The 11172-nt window shown below is 39.8% G+C and overlaps 1 protein-coding gene across 1 annotated transcript in view; it reads left to right on the top strand.

Moving 5' to 3' along the window:
* The first annotated feature begins 1584 nt into the window (after positions 1–1584).
* Positions 1585–11172, top strand: part of SFMBT1 (Scm like with four mbt domains 1) — a 177287-nt gene continuing 167699 nt past the window's right edge. Inside the window, exon 1 of the mRNA XM_089681958.1 lies at positions 1585–1705. The gene's annotated coding sequence lies outside the window, so the exon portion shown is untranslated. The remainder of the gene's footprint in view (positions 1706–11172) is intronic.

Here is an 11172-nt window from a genome sequence, read left to right as displayed (position 1 = left end):
CATTTGTCATTTTTTTGCATCCATTCACATTTTGTTTTGGATATGTTATGTGTACACTTGGATGAGGGGCATATCTGTATTTAGTATATTTTATTTATGTTTCTACTGTACATTCACTAAGTAGTGCAGCACCCTTTCACTCCTCTATTTGTTTTCACTATTTTTGGATTATAGTTAGGTGTTTGTTTTTGGGGGTCATTGCAGGTAGGGAGGTAGCACAGGAGGACCATCTCTTTTTCTGGAGGGTTATATAACGTTACCAGAGGTAGAACAACCTTTATTAACACAAATAATGCTGAACGCCATTAACCATTTCCATGCCGCACATCCACAAACTTTACGACTTGGTCAAAAGCCTTTTTTTGGTGGGGGTCAAATAATGTTAATAGAGGAAGAACAATCTTTATTAACACAAATAACACCGACTGCCATTCACTCTTTCTGTACTACACACCCGCAAACATTCTGACTTGGTCCAAAGCCTTCCCGGGGGGGGGGATATGTAATGTTAATGGAGGTAGAACAGCCTGTATCAACACAAATAACGCTGAACGCCATTAACCTTTTCTACACTGCACAGCCATAAACATTATGACTTGGTCCAAAGCCTTTCTGGGGGGGGTTACATAGCGTTCATAGAGGAAGAACAACCTGTATGAACACAAGTAACATTGACTGCCATTAACCCTTGCTGCGTATCCGCAAACATTACGACTTGGTCCAAAGCCTTCCTGGGGGGGGGGGTTAAGTAACGTTACCGGAGGTAGAACAACCTGTATTAACACAAATAATGCAGACTGCCATTAACCCTTTCCACGCAGCACATCTGTAAACATTACAACTTGGTCCAAAGCCTTTCTGGGGGGGGGGGGTTACATAACGTTCATAGAGGAAGAACAACCTGTATAAACACAAGTAACATCGACTGCCATTAACCCTTTACATGCTGCGCATCCGCAAACATTAGGACTTGGTCCAAAGCCTTTCTGGGGGGGTTAAGTAACGTTACAGAAGATAGAACAACCTGTATTAACACAAATATCACCGACTGCCTTTAATCTTTTCTACGCTACACATCCATAGACGTTACAACTCGGTGAGCAGCCTTTTTGGGGGTTAAGTAACGTCACCGGAGGTAGAACAACCTGTATTACTACAAATACCACCATACTGCCGTGAAATATTTAGCAATGGTGTGCAGTCTCCTGAATTTGAGGAGAATCGTGTCACCTGCCTCCATGAGGCTGACATTCTCTGGGTGGACAGTAGTGAGCGTGTTTTGAGGGGATTTTTGGCTAAATCTGACAAATTGTGTGCACTTCCTGTGATTGAGGAGTCGTGTAAGCACCTTACCAGTACATGACAGGCAGGAGAAACACAACTCCAAAGTGCCTATGGCAACATGCTGACTGGGGAAGGGGGTGTTCGGGGAAGGTGGAAGAGTTAAAGGAGGAGAGTGTCAAAATAAAGCTCCAAAAAAGTGGGTGGAGGAAAAACGAAAAATGCCCTAAAAAAATTAAGAGAAGGCAGTGAGCGAGGAAAGAGAGAGAGAGGGAGCGAGCATGGCGCATGCGTAGTGGCAGCCTCTGGGCCATATTGGAATGAGGCAGTGAGCAGCGGTGGGGGGTGAATAGCTGAGAAGCAAAGGAGAGAGAGAGAGCGGCGTACCGGGCCCTACAAATCCGCCTGGAAAAAGTCCGGACGGGTAAGAAAAAGCTCTGCAACGGGTGTCCTTAGACAGGGGAAAGTCTGAACTACCTGCTGGAGGGGTTTTCTCCCCTTTGCAAAGCTTTGGACGTTTTTGAAGAGCTTCCCAAGTTTGCAACAATGTATTCCTGTAGGAGGATGTTGTGTATATGTGTGTGCATGGGAGGGGGCCAGCTTTGCTGCACTTTAGCAGTGCCTGGATATCTCCTCACATTGCTGGTGCGATGTCTGCCTGGCATGGCCATTCTTTCTGGACTTTCTACACCTTCATAAATCAAAAACAGGAAAAAAAAAAATGAAAAGACACCTCACCATGATAGAACACACACACCCCGACATCAACAACTTCATGCAAAGTCAGCAGACAAAACGCATCATGTGTGAGACTCAGCTCAGCAGGAATAGGGGGTAATATGGGTGAGGAGATAAGGACAGTCCCTGACACAGTGCCTGACACAGTGCCCACACCTCCCAGGGGACACCTCTGGAGTGTGACCCCCCCCCCACTCTGCCCTGATCTTGGAGATGGGAAATACATCTACATCATACATTATTATAAGGGGGGCTACAACCTGGGGGGCTACTTCATCTCTACCCAAGGTTGTCGTCTTCCTGGGATTGGGTCATCTCCTTAACCCCTCTTCTCCTGGACTCCCGAGTTTCACTTGCTCTTTGTTGCCGATACCCTTCGATTCCATTTTCTGTCACCTGAATAAATGTGTGCCTTTGGGTTTAATGCCAAAAAAAAAATAATAATAAAAAATATTTATTTCAGGTACCTATATAGCGCTGTCAATTTACACAGCGCTTTACATATATGTTCTACATTCACATCACTCCCTAACCCTCAAGGGGTTTACTATCTATATATATATATATATATATATATATTGTGTGTGTATGTATTATTTTTAAGTGGTATTAAACCCAAAAGCACACATCTATTCTATTGCAAATGACTATTAGTTTCCTTCGGCTTCTTTCTTCTATTTTCATCTGGTAATACAACCAGTAAACCTTTTTTACAACAGAACAAGCTCTCCTGTAAATGTATCAGTTAAAAGTGTAGAGACAAACCAGTTACCACTGGCAATGGTGATTACCACAGTCAGATCTTATTTATTTTTGCTAAACCTTTATCCCAAAAAGAAAAAAAAAACTGCTTCCACTGAGCTGGAGTTTGGCTTCAGTTTGTTATTGTATTCAAATCTGCTAATACATTTAACACTCCCATTCCCCCCAGACTGACAGTGCCCGTTTGTCCAGAGTTATGTCTCACCAAGACCGAAGGTGTGTTACTGACCAGATCACCAAGTGAAAACAGAGGAGAAAAAAGCCAAAATAAAGAAAACTGATGCAGCTACCAGATCTAATGATTGGTGATCTGCAGTATTAGGCTGCTTTCACACTGATCCTTTTTTTTAAAAATTCAAAGAAAAATATGCGACCATTTATTCTTACGGAATTTTTAACAGTGATCCGTTGTGGGTCCAGTGCAGTTTTTAAAATCCCGCTTTCTGCATTTTTTTGGTTTAGGTTTGCACCAAAAACGCACCTCCCCATTGAAATTATTTGAAAATGCAACAAGAACACACCAAAAATGCATAAAAAACACACACGTTGCAATTTTGGTGCCTTGTGGCCAGAACACATATGCATTTTTGCCATGGATCAATGAAAAAGTAGCCTCATACATTTTTGGGTTAATACCACATTAATTCTTTATTTAAAGAAAGGCAGTGTTTGACAATTCATTCTTGGATTAGGAGGATACATTTTTGTAAGGTGACATTCACATGGGTGTAAACATTTTAATGATGTTATTCAACCTTTTTTTTTTTTTTTTTTTTCTTAGAACAAAAGTTCCGATATAATGATTAGTAAATACTTGCATACAACTGTCTAGCTTTTTTTTTCCTGAACACCTGTATCTTGCATACATATCTACATATGTCCTCAGATGCATCTTTTGGGATATTATGTTACAGATCTGAATGCAGTGCATGTTTAAACACCTGTGTGAACTTCTCCATTTAAAACAAAACAGTTATTTACATTTGTATGTAAAAAGCACTTGTAAGTGTATTTTTTTTTTCATACAGCTGTGGGAATGAGGCCTTATAGCAAATGTGCACATTTATCTAATGGTAGATAATTTACATGTATTTCTAATGACAGTATGATCAAATCCACAAACAATTGAGTAGCCATAACATGTCTTCCAATCAATTTAAAGTAGAACTCCAGCTGAAGGACCAGTTCACACCAATGTTTCTGCATTCCAGATGTGTTTCTGTATGCACATGTTTGATGCATTCCAATGCATTTTTCCCTCTTCTTTTTTTTTTCTTCTTCATCTCAATTGAGGATATGTACATTCTGGTGCATGTTGATGTGCTTTGCTGAATTCCAGATGCATTCCATACAGAAAAAATGCAACATGTTCTATTTTTGTTGACTGCACTGGAACACACTGTGTGAACTAGGGCCATTGGAATCTTTGTTAAACGCACTCTGCGTTTTTGCCGCTGAATGAAAATGCACTGGACTGCATTTAGCGTATACCAGCTCTAAACCTAACTAGTCCTAAAAATGCACCCTACCAGCTATGCTGAATAACCTGTGTAAGAATGATGCATATATTTACCTATTTACCCTCGCTTGAGCCTAGTCTCATGATCCTTTGTGGCAGCTGCAGGGGAGAGGAGAGAAGGCTTGACAACGGAAATTCCAGGAGCAGTGATATCAGCCATAGGCTCCCATGTCCCAGCTGTTGTCATCCTTTCTTTCTGTCCTTTTGGGGATGGCAGCTGGATTACGTGACTGGGATTAAAATAAGTAGGTTTATACATCTTTTTTTAAACCAGTTAGTTATAGGTGTTAGGAAGGGGTGTGTGTGTGTGGGGGGGGGGGGTCGGGTTGATATTTTTTAAAAACTGGTTAGATTCATGCTGGACATCTACTTCAAGCTAGCCATACACTTAGTTTTTTTTTTTTCATTCAGACTGGAAAAAAAAAGTAAAAAAACCTAACATTTCATCAGCATAGGCAAGGTGGCTCAAACACTCGCAGTTACAGCAACAGTTTTTTTTTTTGTTTCCTTTTGGGATAAAGATTAAGAATATTTCCTTTTGGGATAAAGACTGAATAGATAAAATCTGATCATTGTAAGCACCCTTGCCAGTGTTAATTCGTTTCTCATCTCTGTAACTAATACATTTTGCTGGAGCATTTTTTTTTCTTTTAAAAAAACAACATACTTACTAGCTGGATCACCAGATGAAAATAGACTTAAACTATCGATTAAAATCCACTTCCCCATGTGGCAGTATTCCTATCAGAAGAGATCAATTGGAAAAGGAATCGATCATTTGTCGAAATTTGTATGGCCACCATAATGTGTTTGTGGATACATATGAAAATATTATATACAGTATATGCAGCAATTTGTCTTCTTTATGGAATTTTACATTTGATCTTTACTTGAAAATTAAATCCCCGGAGCATACCTGTTTCATCACTCTTATTAACACCTTCTCATCCAGTCCCTGTCAACTCTTCTCTACCTTCAACTCTCTTCTTCATCCTCCACTGCCTCGACTCACTAACTCACTCATTGCCCAGGAGATCGCCAATCACTTAAAGAAAAAGATTGATACAATTCGTGAGGAGATCTCCGATGCACAGATACCTTCCCCACTTAACACTCCATGTCCACAGGTACAATCACCACTTCCCGCATTCAACCCCAGTACTATAGATGAGGTTGCTAATTTTTTTTTATAATGCCCTCCTAACCACCTGCCCCCTGGATCCTGTTCCGCCGCAAATACTAGGGTCACCCTCTGGTTCTATCCTACACTGTCTCTCACATCTTCAATCTCTCCATCTCTTCCAGCATTTTCCCCAGGTCTTTAAAACATGCACTAGTCACCGCCATACTTAAAAAGCCCTCACTATACCCCACCAATCTTCACAACCTACTACCCATTTCCTTACTCCCCTTTTCCTCCAAACTCCTTGAACGCCTGGTCTACAACCAACTGAGCGACTATCTCACTGAGAACAACTTTCTTGATCCCCTTCAGTCCGGATTTCTCCCTCAGCACACAATGGAAACTGCTCTCCTTAATCCCACAAATGATCTACTAACAGCTAAAACCAATGGGCACTATTCTGTACTCCAACTTCTGGACCTCTCTGCTGCCTTTGACACAGTGGACCACTCTCTCCTCCTCAAAAAAAATCCTTTAGTCTTCCCGAGTGTACTGTTTGATGGATCTCATCCTACCCATCCCACTGCACCTTCAGTGTCACTTACAATTCTACTTCCTCTTCTCCTCTTCCTTTCTCCATTGGGGTTCTCCAAGGTTCTGTTCTTGGACCCCCTCCTATTCTCAATCTACACCACCTCCCTGGGTCACTTGATTGCCTCCCGTGGCTTCCAATACCATTTCTATGCTGATGACACCCAAATGTGTCTCTCTACCCCTCAGCTCACTCCATCAGTCTCCACACGCATCACTAATCTACTAATAGACATATCAGCCTGGATGTCACACCACTTCCAGAAAGTCCATCTATTCAACGCCCCAACCATCAACCTTTCTCCGCATGCCAAGGTTCTACATGTAATCCTGGACTCTAAACTATTCTTTCGGCCCTACATTCAATCACTCTCCAAAGCTTGCAGCCTCAACCTCCGCAACATCTCCAAGATACGCCCCTTCATAACCAATGACACCACAAAGCTTCTAAATCGTTCCCTGGTCATCTCTCGCCTTGACTACTGAAACTCCCTCCTCACTGGTTTTCCTTTACATAGGCTATCCCCCCATGCAGTCCATCATGAATGCTGCTGCCAGGCTCATCCACCTTACCAACTGTTTAGTGTTTGCCACCCCTCTCTGCCAATCCCTTCACTGGCTTCTGCTCATCCAACAAATTAAATTCAAGATACTTAAAACAACTTACAAAGCCATCCACAACTCAACACCGAGCTACATCACTAACCTTGTCTCAAAATACCAACTATATCATTATTTGTTCCTCCCAAGCCCTCCTGCTCTCAAACTCCCTTGTCTCCTACTCTCATGCTCATCTCCAGGACTTCTCCAGAGCCGGTCCCATCCTCTGGAACACCTTTCCCCAATGTGTTCGACTGTCTCCAACTCTGTATACTTTTAGACAATCCCTGAAAACTCATCTCTTTAGAGAGGCCTATCCTGCCCCCAGTTAACAAGTGTACATGTATTTTCTCCATCAGCTCATCCCCCACAGTTATTACCTTTTTGGATCACTTGATTCTCCCTCTTAGATTGTAAGCTCTAACTAGCAGGGCCTTCTGATTCCTTTTGTATTAAATTGTATTGTAATTGCACTGTCTGCCCTTATGTTGTAAAGCTCTGCGTAAACTGTTGGCGATATATAAATCCTATAGAATAATAACCCTTACTCCAAAAGGGAAAAGACCTGTTGCTGTAATGTTTTAAAAATTCTTAGCTGGAGTTGGGCTTTAACTTGTTATTCAAGTCCATCTAAGGCCTCATTCACATCGAGGCTAAGGCCTGTGCAAGAGGAATTGGCCAATTCTTTATGCGGCTTTAGCCGCCAGGTGCTGCAAACAGGAAATTTACGTCTTTGGGAACACAGCGGCAGCATATTCACAGCTACTTGTCCTAATTTGACAAGTATGCGGGTATGGGAGAGTGGCCCCTCTCCCTAGGTTGACAATGTTGACAAGTGTCCCTTTGCTCCTCCATCCAGAGTGGAGCCACCCCAAGAGAGTGTGTTGCTTGTCAGATCACCAGGTGAAAATACAGTAAATGAAAAAAGCCTTACAAAAGAAAATGAATGCAGCCATCACAACAAAGGACTGCAGTATATAACATATTTGTTTTTATGTTTAATACCACTTTAAACTTCCTCTGCTGACTTTGAATTTTATAGTATCCAAGTGGGGTTCCTTTTTAAAGCTGATCTTCATGTGTAATGTCCCTTTAAATAGTTAGTTTGGGACAAACTGTTTACTGCACTAACAGGTGTGCTTGCAGGGCCTACTGTATTAACTATCTATGTACAGTTTATACAGTGTGTCCAGCAAGCGCACCTCATAGTGTAGTAAATAGTTTTTGGGTCACTATATAAAAAGACCGCAAACGTGGATGTCAGATTTAAGAAGTAGCACTCCACTCAAGGTTTTTGGATTGAGGATTGTGTACAGGCGTTTTTTATTTATTGTATACTTTGTTGATTTAGAGGATCTAAGTTTACCATACAATGTCAGAATTTTGTCTGATTTAGAGAAATTGTCCAAAAAAGGCTATCAGTGGTTGGCCCTGCTGGCTTGAAAAATGTTGATGACTCAATCAACTTTTGTCGAAGGAGGCCGAACAGTGGCCGCAGGCTCATTTCAAGTATTCTGATAGCCAGCACTAGAGGCTGCCAGAATGAAATAGCCTAGCAGAGGGGATACATCCTTCCACGCTGTTTGTGTAGATGGAGGAATCTGTTCGATTTTTTTTTTTTTTTTTTTTTTTTTTTTTTTTTTCATTCGCCCACAGGCTAAACAATAGAAATGTATTACTGTATGGCCAGCTTTAGCCACCATACACACCTGAGCTTTTTGTAGTGTTTCTCTACACCTGCTCACACTTAACATGCATAATAAATGTGCCTGTTCACATTTCAGTGCTTAGTCACTTGTATGCTTGACTCCTCACACTTGAAGTACAAGTACCCTATTTTTTTAGTGTTATCAGGCATTTTTGGCCCCATAGATTTGGCGCCAGTTTTAGACCAGAAGAACTTTGCACATCCCCTAGAAGTGCTCTGCCTCCCCTTTGCCCAGCCCAGGAAATAAACACCTGATTGTCGATACATGTCCAAAAACAGCTGCACAAAGATTGTAAAACGCTTAAAAAAATAAAAATAAAAATAGATCACAAAGAGTATGCTCTGGTCATATGCTTCTCAGGTGTAAACACAGACTTATGCCATGGCTATGTTCAGCCTTTGCTTCCTGTACAATGTGTACTCTTCAGAGGTTTATGCAGGCATAAGTTCAGGATAGGGCATTGATATTGGCAGGTTGTAACTGTCATGCTTGATCATACATATATGGATTTCTCATGGCTGCTTGATTGTTATTTTAATTGATTACATATCTGAAATGAATGTTCAATGCAACTATAGCTGAATTTTCCTTGTCACCTGATCACTGTCAATATCAAACTTTTATCGAAAAAAGTAAAACTTCCACTTTTCAGGTTTTTTTTTTTTTTTGTTTTTTTTTAAATCAATTAATTACTCCATATATCAAATGATGGACTTGAGCACAGACAGAATTTTCTGATCAAATTGCCTTGATCTTTTTACCAATCCACAAAGTTGGTCAAGAGCAGTTGAAATAGTAGTGAGAATAGCTGTTCAATCAGAACATATAGTGGAATAGATAACAGAAGTATAGCTTATCCAGTCACCTCTCTTAAATGTATGTTAAAAAGTTCCTCCATAAAAATAAAAATATCCTTAACCACTTGCCTTCTTGAAGATTTACCCCTCTTCCTGACCAGGCCTCTTTTTGCTACTCTGTACTGCACTAATTCAACTGATAATTGAGCGGTCATGCAATACTGCACCCAAACTAAATTTACGTCCTTTTTTTCACACAAATAGAGCTTTCTTTTCTTCGTATTTGATCACCTGTGTGCTTTTTTTTTTTTTGACGCTATAAACAAAAAAAGACCAAAAATTTTGAAGAAATACTATATTTTTTACTTTCAGCTATAAAAAATATATAGTAAACTCAAAGTTAGTTATAAATTTAGGCCAAAATGTATTCTGCTACATGTTTTTGGTAAAAAAAACCCAATAAGTGTATATTGATTGCTTTGTGTGAAAGTTATAGCGTCTACAAACTATGGCATAGATACTGCAATCTACGCCATTTTTTTTTTTTTTTTTTGCTATACAGCGCTTTTATGTTTTTTATTTTTTTCACACAAATAGAGCTTTCTTTTGGTGGTATTTGATCACCTGTGCACTTTTTATTTTTGGCGCTATAAACAAAAACATTTTTGAAGAAAAATTTTTTTTTGAAAAAAAAAACTATTTTTTCATTTTGATCATAAGATCATAAAAATATCCAAAAAACTAAAATTTTGTCATAAATTTAGACCAAAATGTATTCTGCTACATGTTTTTGGTTAAAAAAATCCCAGCAAGTGTATATTTATTGCTTTGTGTGAAAGTTATAGTGTCTACAAACTATGGTATAGATAATGGAATTTACACAGCTTTTATTTTCTGACTGCTCATCACATTTCTTGAGGTGCTAAAATACCAGGATAGTACAAACACCCTCAAATGACCCCTTTTTGGAAAGTAGACACCCTAAGCTATCTGCTGAGAGGCATATTTTTTTTCCACAAGTTTCTGGAAAATGACAAACATTTTTTTTTTTTTACACAAAGTTGTCATTTAAATGATTTATTTCTCGCACAAGTCATGGGTATATTTATTTATTTATTTCAGGTACTTATATAGCGCCATCAATTTACGCAGCGCTTTACATATATATTAAATTCACATCAGTCCCTAACCCTCAAGGGGTGTACAATCTAAGGTATATATGTGGAATTACACCCCAAAATACATTCTGCTACTTCTACCGAGTATGGGGACACCACATGTATGAGACTTTTTGGAAGCTTAGCCACATACAGGAGCCTGAAATCCAATGACCACTTTGAAAGCCTGAAGGTGCGTAACTTCCTCATTTCACTTCCCAGACATGCCAGGATAGCACCAAACACCCCCCCCCCCCCCAAATGATCTGCTTTCTGGAAAGTAGACACCCCAAGGAATTTAAAAAGAGGCATGGTGAGTATTTTGTAGATCTCATTTTTTCTCACAAGGTTTTGAAATATAAAAAAAATCGAAAAAATATGTTTTGTTTTGTTTTTTTTTTTCTTCATTTTCCAAAAACTTGTGGCAACAAATGAGATCTGCAAAATACTTGACATGCTTCTTATCAAATTCCTTGGGGTGTCTACTTTCCAAAAAGGGGTCATTTGGGGGGGGTTAGGGGCTATCCTGGCATTTCAGGGCCTCCAAAACTGTGATAGGTATTCAGGAAGTTTAATGAGGCAATAAAGCCCTTTAAAAGCCTGAAGGTATTTATTGGATTTTGGGGTCCTGTACTTGGCTAGACTGCCAAAATGTCTCTCACATGTGGTACCCCCATACTCGGGAGAAGTAGCAGAATGTATTTTGGGGAGTAATTCCACATATACCCATGTCATGTGTGAGCAATAAATCATTTAAGTGACAATTTTGTGTAAAAAAAGAAAAAAAAAATTTCGACATTTTCCAAAAACTTGTGGTAAAAAAATAAATTCTTCTATTGATTCAACATGCCTCTCAGCAAATAGTTTGGGGTCTCTACTTTCCAAAAAGGTGTCG

The sequence above is a fragment of the Staurois parvus genome, unplaced genomic scaffold, assembly GCF_062004578.1.
Source record: "Staurois parvus isolate SC_StPar_1 unplaced genomic scaffold, SC_StPar_1.0 ptg000282l, whole genome shotgun sequence".
Lineage (NCBI taxonomy): Eukaryota > Metazoa > Chordata > Amphibia > Anura > Ranidae > Staurois > Staurois parvus.
Note: the sequence above shows the minus strand (reverse complement) of the source record. Positions and strands in the feature narration are given on the sequence as shown.